The sequence below is a fragment of the Choloepus didactylus genome, chromosome 6, assembly GCF_015220235.1.
Source record: "Choloepus didactylus isolate mChoDid1 chromosome 6, mChoDid1.pri, whole genome shotgun sequence".
Classification (NCBI taxonomy): Eukaryota; Metazoa; Chordata; class Mammalia; order Pilosa; family Megalonychidae; genus Choloepus; species Choloepus didactylus.
In genome coordinates, this window is record NC_051312.1 from 79,281,085 (window position 1) to 79,308,905 (window position 27,821).

Genomic DNA, 27,821 nt, shown 5'->3' on the forward strand with positions numbered 1-27,821 from the left:
TCAGTCAGTTTCCAGGGCAACACTGCGGGATTCCTTGGCTACCATTAGTCGCATTAGTTGACTGTGGAATTCTCAATCTTCTTTACATCTTGAGCTTGGTCTGTTCTATACACCAAACAAACTTAATCATTTGTTACTTTAACACACAGATTTCCATCAGAATGCCTATATTTGAGAACTACACGTGTCTTCATAGGGTCAGCAAGGTAGAGCTTCTCGGCTGCGTGGCTGAGGTCCTCCCAGGTTTGGTACTGAGCATCCTGGACTTGGGGTGGAAAGGAGGAGAGGAAGGGGGTAAAGCCACAGGACAGGAGGTGGTGTGACCCCGCACACCTCCCTACTTACCTCCCCTGGGGTACCAAACTCCCAGGGTGTGAACTTTTGATTGAATGTTTCCATAGAGATGTGACCCACTCAACTGTGGGTGACAACTTTGATTAAACGATTTCCTTGGTGGTGTGGACCTGCCAACTCAGGGTGGGTCTTCATTGGTTCACTGGATTACTTAAGAGAACTCAAGGGCCAACACAGACGCTTGCTGACACTGGGAGATGCTTGGCGATGCAGACAGAGGGACAGCTGTAGGTGCTAAGCTAAGAGAGGAAGCCCAGAGTTTGCCCTGGAGAAGCTAAGAGAGGAACTCCAGATGCTTAGAGAGAAATTCCCTGGGAGAAGGAAGCAAGGATGCACAGGAGATGAGAGATGGGAGCAAAGACAGAAGCCCAGAGATATTTTGGAGAAAGCCATTTTGAAACATAGCCCTGGAGTAGACGACTAGCAGACACCAGCCATGCGCCTTCCCAGCTGACAGAGGTGTTCCCGATGCCATCACCCATTCTTCAGTGAAGGTATCATCTTGTTGATGCCTTAGTCTGGACAGTTCTATGGCCTTAGGACTGTAAATTTGTAACCAAATAAATCTCCTTTATAAAAGTCAATCCATTTCTGGTATTTTGCATAATGGGAGCTCTAGCAAACTGGAGCAATATGAAAAATGTTTAGACACAAATACACTAAATTTAAAGGTTTTATATTACCAAAATTTTCCTTCAGAAAGGTTGCACCAATACTCTTGAAAACTATGGCAAGAATGTTTCACTTCTTTCAATTTAAACTGAGTCTAGCTGACGTGTCTGGAAAGTACTGTTTCTTATCCTATAGTCCATTCTCCAGGCCAGAGTGGGCAATTAATTGGCCAATTGGTTGACCAAGAATTAATTAGATATTTGCTGTGTTCTAGGTGCCCATCACCACAGTCAGAGATGTGTATTCTATTCTGAAATGTTCAATCTTCAATAGTTGTGGGCTCACCTTTCTTTTCAAAGTTAATCAGTCTTATCTCATGTACATACTAACAATTATTCCAATCTACTTTTAACCCATACTTCCATATTCTGGCATGCAGAAAACCACTTAAATGCAGACAATTATAAATCAGCTCCTTTGTACCAAGAGCTGGCTTTAAGATGAGACAGATTGATCATAAATGTGAAAAAATAATCCATTTCCCAATATTTTCAGTAGCCCACTTTCTGTCCTTTGATATATAAATTGGTACCACAATAAATAGATTTTGAAGAACTATTAGAAATGCAATAACTTGTGAGAATATACTGTTTTTCTAAGGCTAAGTGACAAATAATTCAATCTAATGTGAATGCTGTCCGTCACATTAAATTAAATCACTTTTATTTAGAGTATTGTACAGCATTTTCTATCTATATCAGAAATTCAGAGAACCATAGAGTCAGATATTTCACAAGCTATATAATCTTCAATGGTAATTTCTCACATAATAAAAGAGGTGCTCAGTACATTTTATAAAAATCCATAGAAAAAGTGAATATGGGAGAACAAGAAAGGTCAAAATACAAGTAATAAGGAGAAGAAGATTTTGTGTGAAAGTAACAATATAGTGAGGAAATAAGTATGAATTAGTGACCAAAGGCTGGATGCAAATATGATACACAAGTCTGAAGAAGTGGGGCATGTTGGGCTGGTGTGTGCTGACTTAGGGAAAAATGTACATGTAGTATGATAAAGGGGTGATCCTATAAAGGGGTCTATTAGAGGTAAGATAAATAGGATCATTTAATGCAAAGTGTTAAAGTTGAAATTAATGTTACCTTTTCGACACCTGGATATGGTCCAATTACTGTATCAGGAATCTGTCTACTGGAATTTTAAGGTTGGGTAGGATTGGTTCTCCTTTCTTCACATATGCATTTTATAAATTATATTTCTTTATTTGTTAGAAGAAGATAGGAGAGTAGATGAACTTGGAGGTCTTTGAATTGAAAAATAATTCAAATATCATAACCATGATGTGAAATGGAGGCAATTCCCTAAAAGGAAAAGTAGATGAGAAACGGATAAATTTGTGGAAGAAGGCTGACATCACTTCTTTTCTCCTACCACAGGATAAATGCCTTTTTTCACAGAAACTTTTTTCTCAGGTTTCACAGTCAGTGGGATTGATTGAATTTCTCTAAAATACTTCCCCTAAAAGATCATGTATAAGAGTGAAAATGGAGTAAAATTGCTGATCAAAATCACAGAAGCGAGTATGTAAAAGTAGTCTTATAGTAGGGTACGTTGTGCTTTTTAAAGTTTTAGAATAACCTTATCTGACAACTCTCTGATTCATTCTCCCCATCCAGATATCATAATCAGCACCTATTCCTTTAGTAAGAGAAGTCCAACTCCATTTCAGAAATCTGCTCACCCGGAAAGCAACCCAAGTTCCTGCAGAAATTGTGAAACCGTATCCACAGGTTAAGTCACAGTCAAATTTATGTGAAGCTCTTGACCCCAAAGGACAGATATAAGACCTGTATTGAGTCCGGGGGGCAGGTGGAGGTGGGAGCATCATCATTTTATATTAGTGTGAATGTGTGTGTGATGTTTGCATGTGAGTAAACAGATATTCTGAAGTTAGGGAGTTAGGAAAATGTAGTTTTTACTATTTCTACTACAGTCTGAGAGTAGTAGAAATTTAATGTAACTACATATGTTACATTTCTATAACATGAAACAATAGGATTGGGAATCAGATATATCTGTGTCCTGAGGACCCTGGCAGAGAAATCTGGAGTTGTCTTAGAACCCACATTGCCATATTGTCCCTTCTGGTCCAACACCAAATCTGAGGGCCTGAAAATTTTGAAATTTCAGAATTAAATCCTTTGGGGAGACAAACCCAGCTTCTACTTTTTCAAAACTCAGCACAATGTCATGCAAAAAATGGGTACTAAAAACAATATTTGGAGAAAAATTGAACTAGTATGCAAACCACTGAGTTTTATAAGTGATTTGTATTCAATGATCTTCATAAATGTGCTTATTGATTCTTACATTTTTCTATACATCTAGACACTCCAAAATAATCCATAGAAAAAAGGTAAACTCCTGATCTTGGAGGGAAAGCTTTCCATTTTCACCAGTAAGTAGGAAGTTATATGTGAGCTTTTCATATATGTCTTATTCATGTTAAGGAAGTTTTCTTCTATTCTGAGTGTTCTAAGTGTTTTAATCCAAAAGGGGTGCTAGATTGTGTCAATTGCCTTCATGCAATAATTGAGATGATCATGTAGTTTTTTTCATTCATTCTGTTAATATGATATAATATGTTAATTGATTTTCTGATGTTGAACCAACCTTGAATAGCTGGGATAAATGCTGCTTCATCATGGTGTATAATTCTTTTAATATATTCTTTTTTAAAAAAAAACACAATTTTATTGAGATATATTCACATGCCAGATAATCATCCAAAGTGTACAGTCACTGGTTCAGAGTATCATCTAGCTGAGCATTCATCACCAGAATCGATTACTGAACATTTGCATTACTTCCAAAAAATAAAAAATAAAACTAAGAATAAAAATTAAAATGAAAAAGGACACCCAAAACATCCATATCCCTATTCCCTTTATTATTTATCTATATTTAGTCTTTGTTTTCTTATTCATCTGTCAATACACTGAATAAGGGGAGTGTCATTTGAAAGGATTTTGCAATTACACAATCATACCTGAAGAGCTATATAGTTACACAATAATCTTTGAGAATCAAGGCTACTGGGTTGCAGTTCAATAGTTTTGGATATTTCTTAGTAGCTATTTGAATACACTAAAAACTACAAAGCTACATCTATATAATACATAAGAATAACCTCCAGAATGACCTCTCAACTATTTGAAATCTTTCATCCACTGAAACTCTATTTTGATTAATTTCTTTTCCCCCTTTTGGTCAAAGAATGTTTTCTCAATCCCATGATGTCAGGGACAGGTTTATCCCTGGGAGTCATGTCCCATGTTGCTAGGGAGACTTACACCCCTGGGAGTCATGTCCCGTGTTGCTAGGGAGACTTACACCCCTGGGAATCATGTCCCATGAAGTGAAGGAGGGCAGTGAGTTTACATGCTGAGTTGGCTTAGAGAGAGAGGCCACATATGAGCAACAAAAGAGGTTCTCTGGGGGTGATGCTTAGGCATAATTATCGGTAGGCTTAGCCTCTCCTTTGCAGGAATAAGTTTCATAAGGGCAAATCCCAAGATCAAAGTCTTGGCCTATTAAATTGGTAGTCCCCAATGCTTGTGAGAATATCAGGAATTCCCCAAGTGGGGAAGTTTGATATTTCCGCATTTTTCTTCAGTCCCTCAAGGGGGTTGTGCAAATTCTTTTTTTTAATTTTCTGTCCAAATTGCTCAGGGAAGTATCAAGGCATCACACTAACCCATACAAACTAACATTCCCTATTCAAGATTCCATCCAATTATCGTGTTCAGATAAACTGATCATACAAGTTAAATTAAAAGTGTGCTACAGAAAATATAAATTTTGTTCCAAATAAACATCTTTTCCTTTGGTCTCACACAGAAGTTGTAGTTTTAAAATGCCATCAGTATCATCCTTTATCCTTCAGTCTGATTTACCTTAGTCCTAATCAGATCAGCTTCATTCACAACTCTAGTTGACGTCTGTTCTCTTTTTCAGCTTTTTAAACAATTGATGAATGGGGTAATACTGACTTTCATAGCTGTAGAAATCTAGCTCTGAGTCTCAGGTGTTATACAGATACAGGAAGTTCCAGGGACCAACTAGGTTATACACAAAGAACATCTCAGAATTTAGAAATAACTGTAACAACTAAGGAATAGATGCGACTGCTTCCCCTGATAACCTATGCTCTAAAATTCAATCCTCAGAATTTGCACATTTTATTCAGTCCATATTTGTCAGGTGCTTTAGTTCTGGTCTTTTTATTTCTGTCTTATTTCACTCAACATATTGTCCTCCAGGTTGATTCATCTCATTGTATGCTTCACAACTTCATTCCTCCTTGCAGCTGCTCAATATTCCATTATATGCATACACCACAGTTTACCCTTCTGTCCCTCAGTTGATGACCACCTAGGCCACCTCCATCTGTTGCAAATCATGAATACTGTCGCCATAAACACCAGTGTGCAAATATCCATTTGAGAACCTGTTTTCAGTTCTTCTAAGTATATACCTGATAACAGGTTTGCAGGATCATTTGGCAATCCTATACTTGGCCCCACACTGCCCTCCAGAACGGTTGCACCATTCACTTCCCTACCAACAGTGAATAAGTACATCCCTCTCTCCAACTTTTATCCAGCTCTTGTATATTTCTGTTTATTTTTTTAAACAGTTTTATAAATACATCATACAATCCATCATAAGTAAACAAACAGTGGTTCCTGGGATAATCACAAAGTTATGCATTCACCACCAAAATCTATAAGAGGACATGTCCATTTTTTGTTCAAAGAAAAAGAGGGAAAAAAAAGAAAAATAAATTAAAAAATAAAAAATAAAATAAAATAAAAAGGAGAAACAACAATGACACCAAGAATCCCATACCGCTCCCTTATATCCCACTCCTATTGACATTTGGCTTTTGTATATTGCCTTTGTTATATTTCATGCATTTATTATAATATTACTGTTAACTATAGACTCTAATTTGCATTGATTTTATTTTTCCATATACCATCCCATTTTTAACACCTTGCACATTCATTTATTCTCATTCATATAAAAGTGTTCTTATATTTGTACATTTAATCACCATCATCACTGTCTGCTCTAGGTTTCACTAAGTTATATATTCCAAGTTTTTACCTTCTGTGTTTTCTTCTGGTGTCATACATGCCCCTAGCCTTCCTCTTTCAAACCTACTCACACTCAGCTTTGTTTGGTGTATTTACAGTATTATGCTACCATCTACCATTTTGTCATTTAGATGTTCTATGTCCTATATTATGTTATTTGTTTATTTATTTCTTTCTCATTTTACCCCTACTGATAATCTTCATTTCTATACTGTTCTCCAAACCTCTCTCTCTTGTGATACCTATCTGCCTGTAGTGATTCCTTTAGTATTTCTTGTAGAGCAGGTCTCTTGTTCACAAAATCTCTCAGTCTCTGTTTGTCTGAAAATATTTTAAACCTTCCCTCATTTTTGAAGGACAGTTTTGCCAGTTATAGTATTCTTGGTTGGAAGTTTTTCTCTTTTAGTATCTTAAATATATCATACCACTGCTTTCTTGCCTCCATTGTTTCTGCTAAGAAGTCCACACATAGTCTTAACAAACTTCCCTTGTATGTGATGGATCATTTTTCTCTTGCTACTTTCAGAATCCTCTTTGTCTCTGACATTTGACAATCTGATTAGTACATGTCTTAGAGTAGGTCTATTCAGATCTATTCTGTTGGGGTATACTGTGCTTTTTGAATCTGTAATTTTATGTGTTTCATAAGACATGGGAAATTTTTAGTTATTATTTCCTCCAGTATTCTTTCTGCCCCTATTCCCTTCTCTTCTTTTGGGACACCCATGACATGTATATTCATATGCTTCATGTTTGCCATTCAATTCCCTTATACCCTGCTTGTATTTTTCCATTCTTTTCCTTATCCTTTTGTGTGTAGGATTTCAGTTGTCCTATTCTCTAGTTCACAAATCCTTTCTTCTGCCTCTTCAAATGTGCTGTTGTAAGTCTCCATGGTGTTTTGCAGCACTTTTGTTGTGGCTTTCACTCCCACAAGTTCTGACATTTTTTTTCAACGTTTCTAGCTATTCCTTATTTTTGTCCAATGTCTTCCTTATATTATTCAACACTTTTTCCATATCTTCTGTGATCTCACTGATTTTATTTTTGTATTGATTTAGCATATTTATTGGAACATCTTTAATTAGTTGTTTCAACTTGAAGTGTTAGTTTGGTGATTGGCATTTTATAACTTAGTTCACCTCAGGAGACTGCACTCAGCTGAGAAGAGCCAACTTGTCCCTTTCCTGCAGGCAATTTGAATCCAAAGACGTCATCTATAGTAATGGATTCTGAAGCTGCTGGAACAGGGGGATGGAACACATACTTAGATAAAAGTTCATCAATATGGAATCATTCTCCTAGGAGAGAGTATTTAAGTAAGAAGCGGGTCTTCCAAAAGTTGATGCAAACAAGCTTCTATGATGGCTCTTAGAATATTGGAGGAAGCAAGAGCTCTTTCTATTTATGAAATGCCAGAATTTTAATGGCAGGACATGTAAGAGAGGCAAAGCCCATGGAATTGGGTATGATTGACTGTATATGTTATGTAAAGCCAGAAATAATACCACATGACTGCTCCATGGGAAGGTAGAAGACACTCTGTGGTGGATTTCTTCAGTCATCCAGAGCTGACAGTTGGAGATGCCATTACAGATGTGAGCTGTTTGATAGCCATGGGGATGAGAGATTTACAAAATAACAAAGGCTGGGTAATAACACTCAAACAACAGAGGCAAATTGGATGCACAATGATCAAGGAGATTTGACCAGGGAATTGACCAAAAAAAGAACTATGGAGATGTTAAAACAATATAGCCTCCCCAGGGTAAAAAATATATAGGAAATAAACAATGGGGTTTCTCATGCAACTAAGAAACCAAGAATGGATAATCAGGAGGTTAAGGACAGCTGTCTACCCACCCATCCCCTCCCCCACCCCCAAATTATATTCCCTTCACCAGTTTTTTTACCTGAGCCAATTTTCAGAATCAGAACCCATCTACTGAAAGAACATATGAGTCCCCAAGAGGAAGGATGCAGAAACATCACAGCAAATTTTGCAATGATTTCCCCAGTCTTCCAAAGGATCCTTTGGTGATTTACTGGGCATAGGGGGTGGGAGAGTGGAATGGCCAAACATTTTGAGTGTTGGGGACAATTAAGGTAGCATATATAATATTCACCTTCAGCGATACCGGTAACATGCAACATCGCCGCCAGGGCTGATGCAAGAACAGCCTAAGCTATAATTAGCCTTCTTCAAGGAAGTAACAGTAGTTCCCGCCCAAGCAGTAGCTAGTTCACGCCTAAACAGTAGCCGCCCATTGGCCATCCACCCCAGCAACAGCTACCACCAATCCCAGACCCCCAGCAACAGCAACCGCCAATCCCCCTACATTTGCCTTCCACCCTAGCAACAGCAGCAGCCAATCATAGATCGCCACCTGTCCTTACTAGCCACTCCCTCCACCCTTAGAGTATATATGCCCTGCCTCTTCAATAAAATTTTGCAGCTTGATCAGAAACATGTCTTGCTGTCATTTCTCGTGTCTCTTGTCCCATACCATTCCTCCCTCACAGGACTCGGAGCCTCCGTTGAACGTCCCGCGGGCTGGGACAAACTGGCACCCAACGTGGGGCCCTGAGTTCTGTGAGAGACGGAACGCTGCACTCAAGGAGAGAGGTACCTCACACTCACCGCACCCGGGATCGCCGCGAATAAACTCGGTCACGAGACAGATCTGTTCAGCAGTCAAAGAAAGAAAGAAAACCACACCAGGGATCACCGCGAATAAACTCGGTCACAAGACAGATCCGTTCAGCAGTCAATCAGTGCCAGTGAAAGGAAGAAACAGAAAGAAGAAAAGAAGCCAACAAAAGGTAAGCCCCCATCCCTAACATGGGACAAGTAACTTCCCAACACGAATTATATGTTAGTCAGGTCAAACAATCACTCAAGGCACGAGGAACTCGAGTTAAGAAAAAAGATCTCACACATTTTTTTGATTTTCTGTTAAAAACCTGCCCTTGGTTCCCTCAAGAGGGTACTATAGACCACCAATGCTGGCTAAGAGTCGGAGACTGTTTAAAAGATTACTTCCAGACCTTCGGTCCTGAAAAGGTCCCGGTTACTGCCTTTTCTTATTGGAACCTAATTAATGAAATTCTAAAAGTTCATTCCTCAGCTCCAGACATTCAAAATCTCTGTAAAATAGGAGAGGAAGCTTTAAGAGAGCACTCTCGCCCCGCTTCAGCATGCAGCTCAGTAATTATTAACATGCCTGAATATCCCTTAAACGAAAATTCCAACAGGGATAGGCCAAATACCCCAACCAGTCAAGCTAGTCTATTGCCCGATCAGCACAAAATCGAACCAGAGGCTGAAATTTCTCCCTCTTTGGAGGCATCGGAGGCTAAAATCTCTCCCTCTTTGGAGAACAACTCCCTTCCTCCGTTTCGGCCACCCCCTTACGCACCCGATTTTCCCAAATCATATTCTCATTTTTGTCCAGTCATGTCCTTACCTCAGTTCCACGCTTTAGAAGAAGCCACAGAAAATCTCCGGCTATACGCCGATAATTTTAGAGAAACCTTTAAAAAGGAGCGGCTGTGAGCCGCCAATTTGCTCGCCGACCTCCGGTCAGCAACTCAAAGCATTGCAGTCCTTGCGCTTCCAGAAAATGCCCGCTCATCGCGTCCCCATTGCACTCGCCGCGCCTATGCCTTTCCGGTTACGCGTAGTCAGACCCAAGACCCTCAAAATGGTGCCGCGGATTCTCAAAATGGCGCCGCCGGCTCCAAAAATGGCATCGCCAGCTCTAAAAATGGCGATTCTAGTAGCGAAAGAGAGGAAGAAAAACAATCAAACCCCCCCGGTTCTGATGCAGAGGAGCAAGAGGAAGCTAGTACTACCCCAACAGCTAAATATAAAAAACTCAGTTTAAAATATTTAGAAAAATTAAAAAAGGCAGTGAATGATTATGGCGCTACCGCCCCCTTCATGCTCACCCTATTTGAAAGCCTCAGTATAAAAGAACTCACCCCTAACGATTGGTCCCAATTAGCCAGAGCTGCCCTGTCCGGCGGCGATTTCCTATTATGGAAATCAGATTATGAAGAGCACTGTAAAAGGTATGCCACACGTAATGCCCGTAAAACCACTTCTAAAACTTGGACATTAAGAAAATTTTTAGGTCAAAGCCCCTACCATCAGAATAATAAGCAAGCTCAATTCCCCCCAGGTTTCCTAGCGCAAATACAAACGGCCGCGCTTAGAGCATGGAAAAAACTTCCGCAAAAGGGCGCCGCCACTGCCTCTCTCACTAAAGTAAGACAGGGGCCCGATGAACCGTATAGCGACTTTCTCAGCCGCCTACAAAACATGGCTGAACGTCTATTCGGGGCTAGCGAAAATGAAAGTGACTTTATTAAACACCTGGCCTATGAAAATGCCAACGCTGCCTGCCAAGCAGCAATCCGCCCCTTTCGTAATACCAATCTTAATAATTACATAAAGCTCTGTTCTGGCATCGGGCCCACTCAAACTCTTGGAATAGCCATTGGCGCCGCCCTTCAAAATTTTGCAGCGCAGCATAAAAATTTTACGGCACAAGCAAAGCCTCCAACATGCTATAACTGTAAGCAACCTGGCCATTTTTCAAAAAATTGCCCCGTGCCATGAACCAGTTCCTCTTTACCCATTACTAACAACAAACCCCCATTGCCGCCCTCTATTTGTCCCCGCTGTAAAAAAGGGTTCCATTGGGCGTCTGAATGCCATTCTCAAGCAGACATAAATGGCCAACCCCTTAATCCCAAGCCCCAGGGAAACTCCCAATGGGGCCGGCCCCAGGCCCCAACCAGAACGAACCCAGGGGCAGTACGGTTTGTTCAGCCATCCCCAGTTGCAGTACCTGTGCTCCCAATCATAAACCACGCTGCCATATCTCAGACTTATGGAGAGCAACAGCAGGAAGTGCAGGAATGGACCTCTGTACCACCTCCGAATCAATATTAACCCCAGAAACCAGTCCTCTCCTCATACCAACAGGAGTCTATGGACCTTTACCCCCTAATACCTTTGGTCTCATTCTAGGGAGAGCTAATGTCACCCTGCGTGGAGTCCAAATCATCCCGGGTGTGCTAGATAATGACTTTAAAGGTGAAATACAAATAATCGCAGCCACTTCAAGCAACATTGTCTCTATTCCTCTTGGCACTCGAATAGCACAACTTATAATACTCCCCATTCAGCACATCAACTCAAACTTCAAAAAACTCCAGCGCCCTACAGAGGCCCCTGGATCCTCCGACATTTTTTGGGCACAACCAATATCCCATAATCGGCCCACTTTACGATTAAAATTAAATGGTAAACCATTTGAAGGAATTTTAGACACAGGGGCTGACGCCACAATTATATCCTCAAATCACTGGCCTAAATCCTGGCCTCTCACGGCTGCTGCCACCCACTTACAAGGAATAGGCAAAGCCACAAATCCTCTACAAAGTTCACAAGCCCTGAAATGGGAGGATGAGGAAGGAAACACTGGCACCGTTATACCATATATTATCCCCCATCTCCCCATTAATCTCTGGGGTAGAGATATTCTAAATCAAATGAAAGTTTTTATGTGCAGCCCTAGTAATACAGTTACTGCTCAAATGCTCAAAATGAATTTTCTCCCTGGCAAAGGCCTAGGCAAAACTAATCAAGGGATAAAACTGCCCATCTCTATAACACCTAATACAGCTAGAACAGGACTTGGGCACCTACAAAATTTACCCTAATGGCCATTGACATCCCTGTACCCCATGCTGAAAAAATTTCCTGGAAATCCATAGAACCAGTGTGGGTTGATCAATGGCCTCTAACTCAAGAAAAGACCCTAGCGGCTATAAAGTTAGTACAGGAACAACTTAATGCCGGACATATTAAACCTACTCAGTCCCCTTGGAACACTCCTATTTTTGTTATAAAAAAGAAATCAGGCAAATGGAGACTGTTGCAAGATTTGCGAGCCGTAAACAAAGCTATGGTACCTACGGGAGCACTGCAACCTGGCCTCCCTTCACCAGTTGCTATCCCTATTAATTTTCACAAAATAGTTATAGATTTAAAAGGTTGTTTTTTCTCCATACCCCTTCACCCGGAAGATAGACAATATTTTGCCTTTAGTGTTCCTCAAGTTAATTTTCAAGGCCCTATGCCCCGATTTCAATGGAAAGTCTTGCCACAAGGCATGGCCAACAGTCCGACTTTATGCCAAAAATTTGTTGCTGACGCCGTTAACCCTGTCAGACAACTATGGCCACAAATCTACATTCTCCATTACATGGATGATATCCTATTAGCAGGTTAAGACATGTCCAAACTACATTCTTGTTTTCAAAACCTCCTTAAAAATTTAACAGCAAGAGGTCTTCAAATAGCCCCTGACAAGGTACAAACTTCAGACCCCTTTTCCTATCTAGGGTTCGAGCTTTGGCACCAGCAAGTTTTAACACCCCGTATTCAATTGCGAACCTCCCATCTATTAACGCTAAATGACTTCCAAAAACTTTTAGGGGATATTCAATGGCTTCACCCCTACCTAAAACTGCCCACTGAAACTCTCCTGCCACTCAATAATATCTTAAAGGGAGACGCAAACCCCTCCTCTCCCCGAAGCGTAACTCCAGAGGCAATGCAAGCGCTTACCATCATAAATCAAGCTATCCAAAGTCAAACTTGCTATCAAATAAATTACCACCAACCTTTAATCTTTATAATTCTTGCTACAACTCACACACCTACAAGGGTTTTCTGGCAATCCAATTTAAAACAGCCAAATGGGCGAGGCCACCCATTGCTCTGGGTTCACCTCCCCGCTACTCCATCAAAAGTGCTCTCACCATACATTTCTCTTATAGCTGCCCTCATAATTAAAGTCCGACAAACTAGTTGCCAATTGTTTGGAAAGGACCCCGATTCCCTTCTCGTCCCGTACACTCAAGATCAAATCCATTGGCTCTCCCAAACCGACGACGAGTGGGCTATTGCATGCTCTTCGTTTCTAGGCAATATTGATAACCATTACCCCAGTGATCCATTAATCCAGTTCGCTAAAATCCATCAATTCACCTTCCCAAAAGTTACTAAAACAAAACCAATAGACTCTGCTACCTTAGTCTTTACTGATGGCTCAGCAAATGGAACCGCAGCATACATCATCCAAGGCCAAGCATTTTCCATGCACTCTCCCTATACTTCAGCTCAACTCGTCGAGCTCTATGCAGTCCTGCAGGTTTTCTCCCACCTTCAAAACCAACCTTTTAATTTATACACTGATAGCGCATACATAGCTCAGTCTGTACCACTATTAGAAACAACTCCATTTATCAAACCTTCCTCCAATGCAGTCCCCTTATTCTCACAACTACAAAAGCTAATTCTCAAATGACAGCACCCCTTTTTCGTGGGGCACCTCCGTGCCCACCAAAATCTACCAGGTCCTCTAGCAAAAGGCAATGCGATAGCAGACGCTGCCGCTCAGTTAATATGCCCCAATCTCCGCGATTCTCTAACCTTAGCTTCCCAAGCCCATGCTCAACACCACTTAAATGCAAACACCCTCTGCTTAAAATTCAATATTACAAGGGAACAAGCAAGGGGCATTGTTAAAGCCTGCAAAAACTGTGTAACCCAACTGCCAGTCCCTCATTTGGGAGTCAATCCAAAAGGACTCATCCCAAATGAAATCTGGCAAATGGATGTCACCCATTTTGCTGGTTTTGGGCGACTTAAATATATCCATGTCTGTGTTGACACATATAGTGGATTCATTCAAGCTAGTTTGCAAACAGGAGAAGCTTCAAAACATGTTATCTCTCATTTACTACATTGCTTCGCTATTTTAGGCCAACCTAAAATCATCAAAGCAGACAATGGACCTGGATACACTGGCAAAAATTTTCAAACCTTCTGTCAACAATTACAAATCAAGCATACTACAGGAATACCATATAACCCCCAGGGGCAAGGAGTAGTAGAACGAGCACATCGCACCCTAAAAAATGCCCTGTGCCATCTAGCTGACAGCACCCTCAATCTCACAAAACAATGCCCCCGAGACCTTTTAACATCATGCTCTTTTTGTTCTTAACTTCCTAACTCTGGATAATGAAGGACAATCTGCAGCTGACAGACATTGGCATCCCAAAGCACAGATGCAGCAAGCCACTGTTATGTGGCATGACCCCTTAACGTCAGAATGGAATGGGCCTGACCCCGTTATCATTTGGGGATGAGGCTCTGCCTGCATATATGACCAACAAAAGGAAGGCCCTCGCTGGCTTCCAGAAAGACTAATAAGACATGTTAATCCTCCACTATCAAAACAAGCCCCAAAATCCCCTCTTCCCTTTAACAATAACCTTTCCAGGGAATAAACCCCTCCCTGAGAAAAAATTTTTCTTTTTCTCTTCCAGCACGTCGCCAACCTTGCTGTAGCCTGCCCAGAATACGTCCAACCTACGTGCAGCCGGCAACCGAGAGAAGCCCAACTTACAGGTTTGCCCCATCACTGAGGCCACATGAACTATTGGCTCTTACTAATTGGCTCTCTGGCCTTGCTGTTTGCAGCTGGATTGGCAGCTGTTGCCCCAAAACATTGGAGCCCGTTAGAACGCCTCCTGCTTGCTATAACATACTTGTGCGTTGTAGGGTGCATCACTCTGCTAGCTTGCTTTCCTTAACCAAAAAAACCTATAACCCCTATTAGTATGGCCTTGTTAAACCTACTACCATTCAAAATTGCCGCTTTATATCTCCTCCTACCTTGTGTATCGCATGGCATTTTCGATCGCAAAGGTAACCCCCACCAACCTTGGAAATGGACCCTAACACGGTGGAAAGATTCCAAAATTGTGCAAACCAATACCACCGCAGGGCAACTTTCTTTTCTCGTCAACGCCTCTAATCTATTTCCCAACCCCCCCGTTGGCAGTAATGAACACCAATATTATATGTGCCCAGCCTCCAACCCCAGAAAACTGTATTGCAATGCCCCCAGTCAATATTATTGTGCCTATTGGGGCTGCGAAACACTAGCTACTGGTTGGAAGCCGTCTAGCGTTGATCACTATCTTACCCTACTCTGGGCCCCCTGGAACTGCAAACCCCGTGATGAGCCCGTTTATTTCAGCACGGACGATAGTTCCCACCTTCCACCTACAGGTAACTGCACTCACCTTAATCTTACCGTGCAACTCCCCACTGATCCTTCCTGGTTAACCAGTTGAACCTGGGGCTTCAGAATCTATAGAGACGGGGTCGACCCGGGAAGCCTTATCCAAATAAAAAAAGAAGCAGTATAACAAAAGCCATTCGCCGTTGGGCCAAATGTAGTGCTAGCTCCCCCGTCCCCAACATCTCCTCCTCGCAAAACTGCCAGTTATTCCTCCACTACCAACCCAACATTGTCACCCTCAAGCTCTTTCATAGAGCCAATCTATAACTCACTTTGGTCAATACTCCAAGCCACCTTTCTCTCCCTAAACTCCTCCCAGCCTAACCTTACTCGAAGTTGTTGGCTATGTTTCTCTGTCAATCCCCCTTTTTATGATGCTGTAGCCCTTAATACCTCATTTAATATTTCTGACGAAGACAATCCTCCCCAATGTCCTTGGAATACAACAAAAATCGGCCTCACCATGCAATCCGTTATTCACTCTGGGCATTGTATTGGTAACATTTCCCCCTCCTTAAAAAAGGTCTGTGCACAGTCATCCTTTCCATTGCAGGGTAAATTCTATATTCCCCCAACAGGGGCAAAATGGCTGTGCTCTTCCACGGGGCTTACTCCTTGCGTACCAGCAAGAGCCCTCACTGAAACAAAAGAAACGTGCGTCTTGGTGACTGTGTTGCCCCATATCCTTTACCGTCCTAAGGAGGACCTCTATCACTATTGGAATGCACAGCTCCCAACTGCGCACAGAGAAAAACGAGAAATTATTACTGCTGTTACCATTGCTTCTCTTTTAGGTTTTGCTGGCCTAGGCACCGGAATCGCCTCGCTTACCCTCCAACAACAGGGCCTCTCTAACCTCAGAGCTGCAGTAGACGAAGGCTTAGCCTGTATTGAAACCTCTATCACCCATCTTGAAAAATCCCTTACATCTCTATCAGAGGTTGTTCTCCAAAATAGAAGAGGCTTAGACCTACTTTTCCTTAAACAGGGAGGGCTTTGTGCTGCATTAGGCGAGGAATGTTGCTTTTACACTGATTATTCTGGAATAGTTAGAGATTCCATGACCAAGCTTAGAGAAGGAATTGCAGACCACAAGCATGAACGGGAGGCCCAAGGAGGTCCCTCCTGGGGGTTCAATGGAATCCTCCCTTACCTCCTCCCTATATTAGGCCCCTTAATAACCATAATCCTTATCATATCTTTTGCTCCTTGGGCCATAAAAAGAATAATACAGCTAGTTAAGGATCAACTTAATTCTGCCCTTGGCAGGCCTATTCAAGTGCATTACCACCGGCTCCACCTCGCTGACCAAGGCGTGAATCTAGACTACTTGAATGCTACCCACTCTGACGGGTAAGAATCCCCCTCCTACGGGAGCAGCATATAACTCAAAAGTATGCTTCTAGCTTATGCTATGATTGGTACCGCTGGGTGCAAGGCAAAGCACTGCAAAGGAGGGCCAAAACAATCAATGGCCATTTTTGAGCTCCTTGAGAAGTATGCCTCATTTCCATAGGGGTTTGCTCTGCACTAATCCCCCTCCCCAGAAAAACAGAGCCACAAACAACTTGGGGAATGAGGCCTCTATTTCCCCCAGCAGGTTAATGCCAAAGGAATGCTCAATCAGCATTCTTCCTCCATCCTTTTGAAAAACAAAGGGAGGAGATGTTGGGGACAATTAAGGTAGCATATATAATATTCACCTTCAGCGATACCGGTAACATGCAACATGGCCGCCAGGGCTGATGCAAGAACAGCCTAAGCTATAATTAGCCTTCTTCTAGGAAGTAACAGTAGTTCCCGCCCAAGCAGTAGCTAGTTCGCGCCTAAACAGTAGCCACCCATTGGCCATCCACCCCAGCAACAGCTACCACCAATCCCAGACCCCCAGCAACAGCAACCGCCAATCCCCCTACATTTGCCTTCCACCCTAGCAACAGCAGCAGCCAATCCTAGATCGCCACCCATCCTTACTAGCCACTCCCTCCACCCTTAGAGTATATATGCCCTGCCTCTTCAATAAAATTTTGCAGCTTGATCAGAAACCTGTCTTGCTGTCATTTCTTGTGTCTCTTGTCCCATACCATTCCTCCCTCACAGGACTCGGAGCCTCCGTTGAACGTCTCGCGGGCCGGGACATTTGAGGACAGTTGCACACAGTGTCTGGGTTGACATTTATACCCAGGAAACCAAAACATCAACTCAACCTCCCTTTAGGAATAAAGCATATGGGAATATGGTAATATAGAAGTTATGGCCCAGCTCTTGACTTAAAGTAAGGTCCATGGATCTATGAATCTACATGGAGATAATTTACTCAGCTTCCAAATGTATAATTAGAATAGGCCCATATGGTAATTGGCAAAATCTACACATTGGTTCTATGACTTTTGGGGTTAATGTTCTTTTAGAGGAGAAAACCAAATGGAAGCCTCTGATATTACCCTCCCCTGTCTCACTGGCCAAATACAACATCACACTGGTGTGGGTGGGTGGTAAGATCAGAGATTAATGACATCCTTAAGGACAAAAAGTATTCAAAGTTGATTGCCTCCATCTTCAGTTTTCTTCATGAGTCTGGTGCCTACAAAAATGATACTGATCCTTGAGGATGAGAATAAACTAACAGAATAGTATTCCCAATTGCGGCTGTTGTTCTAGGTGTTAGCATGGCCTCAGGTATAGAGTATGCAAACTTGATATAGTGAATTTTTTTTCTCATATCTATCATAAAGGAGGGCCACAAAGAATTTGCCTTCACTTGGCATGGACAATAGTAAACATTTATAGCCATTCCTCAGCACTGTATTAACTAACTCTCTCCTCTCTTATAACAATGAAAAGACATCTGGACTATTCAGGCATCCCATAACACATTGTCCTGGCCCACTATAATTATGGTAATATGTCCAGCAACTCAGGTAAGGAAGAAGAATGTTGTAGGCCTTGCTCACACACAGGCCTTCCAGAGACTTGAAGATAAGCCCTATAAAGACTCAGAGGTCCGTCACAGTAGTAACCTTTGTAGTAGTCAGTATTTTGAGACTTCCCAGGACATTCTCCCTTTTATCTCAGAGATTTGCTGATCTTATCTATGTGTGAGCCCTGTGACTGAGTTTGACATACTTAACCCAAGTGTGTTGGTTTGAATCTCTTATGTCCCCCACAAAAGCCATGTTCTTTAGTGCAGTTTGTGCACTAAATAGCCTATTGAATAGAGTGGAACCTTTGATTGAGTGTTTCCATGGAGATGTGACTCACCCAACTGCGGGTTAGAACTTGGATTAAATTATTTCCATGGAGACGTGACCCTACCCATCCAGTGATTAGTTCACAGGAGTACTTTAAGAGAGCTCACAGAGACAAGCACAGAGAAGCAAAGAGACATTTTGGAGAGAAGCTAAGATATCTAATCCAGGGTTTGCCCCAGGGGAAGCTAAGAGAAAACAGAGACCCAGATGCTTGGAGACACTGGGAAATGCAGGCAGTAGGACATTTGGAGATGCTAAATTGAGAGATGAAGTCCAGGATTTGCCCAGAGAAGCTAAAAGAGGATTCCAGATGCTTAGAGAGAAATGCCCCAGGAGAACCAAGCAAAGAGCTGAGAGAAGCTAAGAGAGACAAGAGCCCAGAGATATTTTGGAGAAAGGTGTTTTGAAACCAGAACCCAGGAGCAAAGGATGAGAAGACACCAGCCATGTGCCTTCCCAGCTGACAGAGGTGTTCTGGACACCATCAGCCTTTTCTTCAGTGAAGGTACCTCTTGTTGAGGCCTTGGTTTGAACACTTTTATGGCCTTAAAACTATATTTTTGTAACCTAATAAATCCTCTTTATAAAAGCCAATCCATTTCTGGTATTTTGCATAATGGCATCTCTAGCAAACCGAACACCAAGCAATAGTTAATGGAAATGGATGCAGACTCTTGATTCCAAGTGCACCAATGAATTTCTTTCTCTCAAGAAGCTGGAATTAGTACTTGCAGAAGTGATTCAGTTTTTGCTGGGTGTTGGTATTAGTAATGAAGTTAGCTATGGAGCTCAGTGTGTCACCATGGGCTGGCATTCTTCAACCTGGTCCAGATTCAGAATAACTTTGCAGCCAATAAAGCTTAAGCTTCAAGACCCTCTCTTGCAGGAAAAAATTCCAGAATTCTTGGAGGGGCCTTAGAAATTCACATGGTAGTTTTTTGGGGGTTGTTTTGTGTTTTGTTTTTGTTTTTGTTTTTAATTTGAAAAAGTTCTAAGGTAGTTTAAATGAAGTCCCTTAAGTCAGTTTTCTCTTTCCCATTTAACTATCCCACTTCCCCTATTGTTTGACACTGTTAGAGAGATTGTGAGAACTTTCAATATCTGGCTAAGGGCAAGTTTAGTAATGAATACAATTAATTCAGGAATAGTGGAATACATGTATATGATTTCCAGTTGCATGTCCTTTAAAAACAGGCAACAGGCTAGATTTAGCCTGCTGACAACAGTTGTGAATCCCTGTTTTAGATAATGTAACATATACAATAATTAAAAATGCACCATCCATTTGTTTTCTTTCAACCACATACCTATATTCAGGGCACATGTTATTTTAGATACAATTAACAAAGCAGGCATTCATCTAAAATACATTTAAATATATTCTTATAGAATTTTTCCAATAAAATATTGAAAAAATCTTGAAACAGAAAAACAGCAAACTACTTCCATGAAAGAATGAGTGGAATTGAGTTAGACTTGAATTTTTGTGAAACAATAGCAGAAAACAATGTTGTATATCCAGAGAATTTTGAGAAAAAAACACCTCAATTCAGCCAACCTACTTCCAGCCAAGTTTTTATGTACATGCCATAGTAACAGAAATGTTTTATATGCTCTGTTTTCCAAATTCTCAGAAGATTTTCTATGCATCTATCTTTGTTGGAAATTAGAAACATTCCACAGCATACAGATTTACTCCAGTTCACTGAAAGATGATTCCAAACAAGTACTCAAAAATAGGAGAGTTTCAATCATATGCGGCAAAAAGTTACAATAAGTGCATATGCATAGATGAAAGGGATTGAAACCGACAGGTAATTTAGGTACTAACCAAGATTTTCAAGAACACTAGAAAAGCCCCTCCCATTCCCAGTATGCCCAGAAAAAGCCTCAGAGCTCCTCTTATCTAACACGAGCACAAACCATTTTGATGTGTGTGAACTAAAAGAAGGACCCTGAACTTAATTTGACCCCAGAACATAACATACCCTGCTTATGGAATCAAAGTGAGCAGGAACAACAGAGAAAAGAGATATGGGACCCAAAAAGAAACAGAAGGCCCCTCCCTACAAAACCAGTTCTAGCAATGTCAGGGGCCTCACTCATCACAACAGAGGACCAATTAGCAGTAGTAATTAGTTTGCAGTCCCTAATTTGAATGTTTAAACAACCAATGGCAATAGTTAACCTGCTATTTACTAGCCAGGTTACTAGATATTTACTAGCCAATCAGCGTATGCTAATATCCCTAACATCCTTGTCTCCACCTCCTTTTGATTTTAGTAAAAACCCATGCTTTTCTAGCTCAGGGAGGCAGATTTGAGACTGTCTCCTGACCTCTGCTGGCTTACTTTGCATTAAAACTCTTTCTTCTTTCCCTAAGGTCTCTGTGTCTCTATTTGGCTCAGAGTGCATCTGGTGAGGACTCACATTTGAGAGATCTACTTCAATAAAATTTAAAAGAAATTATACATGCATAGATACGTAAAACATATTTTTAATGACAAGTGGACAATATATTACTGATTTTAATAATGCAAAAGAATTAGAGTAAGTATGTGGAATGATTTGCTATACCGTGGATCATGGGAACACAGGCTCAGGCACAATAGAAATTTTCGGCAGATTAACACTTTCATATACAGCCAAGGGTCCAAAAGAGCAGGAAAGAGATCCCATCATGGCCAGTGTTTCAGGGACGTCAACAATGTAGGTCAAGGTCAGTGGATGGCAGCTCCTCACCTCACTTTGCCTTGGAGAGAGAAATGCTGACATTGCCCAAGAGAGGGTGTTAAGGGGGAGGGGGGCTGCCATTGAGCAAAAAGCACATATCAAGTAACTTTTGTGCAGAGTTCCTCTCTGATAAGCTTCTGGGACAACTTGCTCCTGTCTTTGGGTTCAAAGTAAGGGCAGGCCATTCCATGCGACCTGACTTCTCTCTTTCTGCCTGAAACAGTATTGAAACATCAGCACACAAAGAAAGGGGTGGGGAATGGTCTCTGAGTGTGTCCTGATTTCCCCAGCAAAATAATGCTTAATGAATTATATGTGAAAAATCATTAAACTACAAGAAGGAAGGAATTGAGTTTTGTTTGTAAACCAATAATAGTGGGAAGGGAGAAGGGAACAGAAATAAAAAGAAAATATACAACACATTTTACATAAATGTTAATAATTAGTTATGTATGAAAACACTTTTGGAAATTTTAAAGTACAACAGTAACCTTAATTGGGGTACCAAAAATGGTTGTTTGGTCCTGTACTTGATGCCGTATAATTTTATATCTTTAAAAATTTTCATAACAATTATTTGAGAAAGCTATTATCTTAATTTTACAAATAAAGGCTTGGAGGGTTGCCCAAGAACCAGTGATAATGAGTAGTAGAAGTGAAATTTGAATTCACATTTATTGGACTCAAAACTCCTTAAATAAACTATATTTCTTCATCAATCTGTGGACTGAATATATGGAATGTCACCAAACAGTACTTAGGAGTAATTTGATAGTCTGTAATACTTCTAGTGGTTGAACAGCAACAGTCTTAAAAAGAGGAATTCTTAATCTCAAGATTAGAAGAAGGCACAATTTCAAAAGCAGTACTTAATGGTTTTGGGGATTTGTGTAATGCAAAATGTTGAAAGACAGATAAAACTTGAAAATAAAAGAAAAACAATCTGTACTTTATTTCCCAATAAGAGAACATGTTTTCTTATCTAGCACTTATAAAACAAACATTTTGAATTTACAATCTCAAAGAAATTGTATTAATCAAAAAGGAAACCTCAAAAACATGTATAAAGAAGAAATAAATTAAAAATTTCAGAACTTAGTGCAATAAAACAATAAATAAAAAATAAAAATTCAATATATTTAGTTATTAAGGATTGCATATTCCAATGCAATGATAAATATATATATATATGTCAATTTCTCCAATAAAATTGACATAGACTTTCTAAAAATAAACCCGCACTTGGCATGGTAGAATTGGAACCCTCTTACATTGCTAAGACTTTGTCTTGAGGAAATAAGATCTAGGTGCCATATATGATTCGTGAATATTTGTTATAACATTTTCGTAAATAAAAATAAAATCAATATCAAAGGATAGAATTAAAGAAAAATAGTCTATTCATTCCTTTAATGAAGTGTTATGTAGTCTTAAAAAGTCCTCCTTTGAAGAACACTTAATATATGATACTATACTAGTTGCATATTTTTAATTATATAAACAACAGTATTTGGTTAGTGATATTGTTTGATTCCAATTCTATTAAAAGCATTACCTGAGGGAATACTCTTGTATTGATAAATTAAAAGTACTCACATTACTAAATGTCATTTAAATAGAGGAAGAAATAAATATATCAATAAAGAGTAATTTAATGAATGATTGTGTGAATAAATCATCACACAATTTAAGTATATTTAACTTGGGTCCCTCAGCATTTGAAAAACCTCATTGGGAAAGGAGCAGAGTCCTGTAGCAGTGAACTCATTGGTTTATATTAAAATTTCTTGTTTCTGGCATTTATCTATTGATCTACACACATACAGATAAGGAATGTATACATACACACATACATTCATTCATACATACATCTACATATTTATGTATTTATCAGTGGAGATGTATACATGCTTATTTTTACTCATCCTCTAGAGATTAGCTTGATTTCAATATCAACAGAATGTCTCTCATTTTCTGAAATGTCCCCTTTAGATATTTGGAATATAGAACATTAATTTTTCTCCAGGCTCAGTCCAATAAAAAGTTAAGAACTTTCCCAAGAGACTGTGATTATTCACACTTAACAATGATGTCTACCTATCCACTCAGCCCACACCTTTCTGTGCTTTAAACAGTTACTCACTTTTGCAACTTCATTTTTAAGTCTATCTTGACAATTCGGGACAATGCTCAATTCCATGTCTTAAACTTACAGACGTATAGAGCAAGACTGTCTTGTGGAGAAAAAGACGTTGGGTTTTATATCTAAGCATATGTCCCTCGCTCTATTGTATTTTAACCATTTGTCTATACAACAGAATGAAGTAAAGAAACTAAGGGAAGCATAGGAACCCGTGAAATTTGAACAGAAAATCTACAGGCATGACTTGTATCTGATCTGATAAAGGTATTTTGCAAATGAGAGATATTTACTCAATGGAACTAAATATTCTGTATGCTCCTCTTTTTTTTTTTTTTTTTTTTTTTCATCCTGTTTTTTAAATCATTTAGAAATGACATTAGGTTTACATTTCAGTTTCAAATCCCATACAGGTTCAACACTATTGCCAAATGCCCAGCTAACAATCTAAGCTTAAACCAATGTAGCATAGTATAAATCAGAAATTGAATCCATTGTTTAAGAAAAACAGTCTTATTCAATGTTTCCTTCTAGGGAAATTTAATGAGAGAAAGTAATGATAAGTACAAAGTTTCAAGACCTTGTTTTATCTCTCAGGTTATTCTTCTTGATACTGTAATTGGTTAACTTTATGTTTTGGTAAATAACATATATGAAAGTTCTTTGGAGTGTATAATGATGTAAACAAATTTGTTAGTGTATGTGTAACACTGACAAACTCAGGATTGCATTTTTGGTCCTGGAAGAAACATCTTCCTTATGATTGAAACTATTATATTTTAAATGTTTTTCTAAAATACAAATGAAGAAGCTTTTTGATATTACAAAGCTGGAATTTTAGCTTAAAATTGAATCTGTGACACTAAATCGAAAACTGGAGCATTCAGCAGATTTAAGTGTGAATTAGAAAAGTCTCATATTAAAATCCTACTGCATACTAATAAATTAAGAAAGGAAATTTCTGGGCTTCCCATGATTTAGGTTGTGGGGAAACCTTATCAAAACTGGAAAAGAATTATCATGGTTAGAACAATCAGAGAAACCTTATCAAAACTGAAAAAGAATTATCATAGTTAGAACAATCACCTTTCATTGTATCCTATTTTCTCTGGAGTTTCTCGTAACACAATCCTAGCCCAACTTTTTCTTGCTTGATTTCTACTTCATCTGAAATTAACATACCTACTCCAAATTTTGTGTGTGTTTCTCTAACAATTGAGCATTATTTTTATCTTCATGTTTAATTTTTTATGGTATGGCTCTGAACACTGACAAATAATTTTTAAAAATTGAAACAGGTTTATGTCCACTTTTATAATGGAGTTTAAATAATTTGCCCTAACAGCCCCAACCAAAATATCTGATCTGCCTTTAGTCACCTTAATATATTATTGACTTCCGGGGGGATTTTTTTTTGTTTGTTTGTTTGCTTGTTTGTTTTTACCTAGTTGTATAATCATCATCACAATCAATTTCAGACCATTTTCTTTACTTCAAAAAGAAAAATAACAAAGAGACCTAAAACAAAGAAAACCCCAAACACCCCATACCTCCTATCCTCCTCTATTATTGACCCCTGGAATTGGTGTGGTACATTTGTTACTGTTGAAAGAATATTAAGATATTACTCGTAACTGTAGTCCATAGTTTGCAGTACGTATTTTTCCCTTATACCACTGTATTATTAATTCTTTGTACAAGTGTCATACATTTGTACTAGTTCATAAAAGAACATTTTTATTTGTAGCGTTAATCATAAACAATGTCCACTACAAGGTTCACTGTGGTATACAAACCCATATTGTGAATGGAAATTTTTTCTTTATCACTTCCTTGGATAGCTCATTACTAGTGTATAGAAACTACTCATTTTGGCAAGTTGATCTTGTATCCTGCCTCTTACTGAATTTATTAACTCAAGTAGCTTTGCCATAGTTTTTTTTCTGAATTTTCCAAATAAAGGATCATGTCATCTGTAAACAGTAAGAGTTTTAATTCTTTTGTATTAATTTAGACACATTTGATTTCTTCCTTGCCTGATTGTTCTAGCTAGAATTTCTAGCAAAATGATGAGTAACAATGGTAACAGTGGGCATCCTTGTCTTGTTCCAGATCTTAAAGGGAAAGCTTGCAGTTTCTCACCACTGAGTATGATGTTGGCTGTGGGCTTCTCATATATGCCCTTTATCATGTTGAAGAAGTTTCCTTTACTCCTACTTTTCAAAGTGTTTTTATTAAGAAAGGATGCTGAATTTTGCTGAATGCCTTTTCAGCATCAATCGAGGCAATCAGTGATTTTCCCTTTTCAATTGTTAATGTGTTTTGTTACATTAATTGATTTCCCTGTGTTGAACCACCCTTGCAGACTTGGGATAAAACTTACTTGGTCATGGTGTATAATTCTTTTAATGTGCCATTGGATTTGATTTGCAAGTATTTCATTGAGAATTTTTGCACCTATATTCATTAGGGAGATTGGTCTGTAGTTCCTTTCTTGTACTGTCTTTATCCAGCTATGGTATTAGGGTGATGCTGGCTTCACAGAATGAGTTAGATAGTGTTCCTTTTTCTTCAATGTTTTGGCAAGAATTTGAGCAGGAATGATACTACTTCATGGAATGTATGGTCAAATTCCCCTGTGAAGCCATCAGGTCCTGGGCTTTTTCTTTGTAAAAAGGATTTTGATGATGATTCAATCTGTTTACTTATGATTGTTTTGAAAGTGTTTGAGTAGGAATGGTGTCAATTCCTTTTGGAAATTTTGGTAAAATTCCTCTTTGAAGCCATCTGGCCCTGGGCTTTTATTTGTAGGAAGCTTTTTGATAAGTAATTGGATCTCTTTACTTGTGATTCATTTGTTGAGGTCTTCTATTTCTTCTCTGGTCAGTCTAGGTTGTTCATGTGTTTCCAGGAAATTATCCATTCCCTCTACATTGTTTAGTTTGTTTGTGTACAGTTGTCCATAGTATCCTCTTATGACATTTAAAAATTCTTCAGGGTCTGCAGTATTGCTCCCCTCCCATTTACTATTTTGTTTATTTAGTTCTCTATTTTTACTTTGTCAGTCTAGCTAAGGGTTTGTCAATCTTGTTGATCTTCTCCAAGTACCAACTTTTGGTTTTATTTATTCTCTCTATTGTTTTTTGTTTTCCAAATAATTTATTTCTGCTATAGTCCTTGTCACTTCTTTTCTTCAACTTGCTTTAAGATTAATTTGCTGATCATTTTCTAGCTTCTTCAATTGTTCCATTAATTCTTTTATTTTAGCCTCTCTTCATTTTTAATGTATACATTTAGTCCTTTAAATTCCCCCTCAAAATTACCTTCACTGCATCCCTTAAGTTTTGTTATGTTGTATTTTCTTTTTCATTTGTCTTTAGATATTTAGCAGTTTCTCTTGCAATTTCTTCTTTGATCCACTGATTGTTTAAGAGTGTGTTGTTTAATCTCCACATATTTGTGAATGTTCTGCTTCTTTGATGGTTATTGACTTCTAAGTGCATTCCATTGTTGTCAGAGAATGTTCTTTGAATAATATCAATCTTTTTCAATTTATTGAGGCTTGTTTTATGCCTAAGCATATGGTCTATCCTGGATAATGTACCATGAGCTCTAGAAAAGAAAGTATATGCAGGTAATTTGGGATGTAACACTCTATATAAGTCTAATTCATTTATCACCTTGTTTAGGTTCTTAATTTCCTTATTGGTCCTCAGTCTGGTTGTTCTACCCATATAAAAAAGTGGTGAATTGAAGTCTCCCACTATTATTGTAGAAACATCTGTTACTTCCTTCAGTTTTGCTGATGTTTGTCTCATGTACTTTGGAGCACCTTGATTTTGTGCATAAACATTTATGATTGTTATATCTTTCTGGTGAATTGTCCCTTTTATTAATATATAGTGTCCTTCTTTGTCTCTTATGATATCTTTTCATTTAAAGTCTATTTTGTCTGATGTTAGTATTGCTACCCCTGCTTTCTTTTGTTTGTAGCATTCATGGAATATTTTTTCCATCCTTTCATTTTCATTCTCTTTGTATTGCTGGGTCTAAGATGAGTCTCTTGTAAACAACATATTGATGGTTCATATTTTTTAATCCATTCTACCAATCTATATCTTTTAATTGGGGAATTTAATCCATTCACATTCAATGTATTACTGTGATGGCAGTTCTTGAATCAGCCATCATATCCTACGCTTTTTAATTGTCAGATCTATCCCCCCCCCCCGCCATTTCTTTTAAGTTACCCTTACTAAAACTCTTCAGTTCTGTGTCCTTCTCCAGCCCTCTCTCTCATCTTTTTTTTCTCAGCCAGAAGCGCTCCCTTTGGTAGTCCTTGCAGGGCAGGTCTCTTATTAACAAATTCTCTCAGCAT

General features: G+C 39.3%; 1 pseudogene; it reads right to left on the minus strand.

Moving 5' to 3' along the window:
* On the minus strand, nucleotides 1-25,834 carry LOC119537032 (annotated as a pseudogene).
* Nucleotides 25,835-27,821: the final 1,987 nt, after the last annotated feature.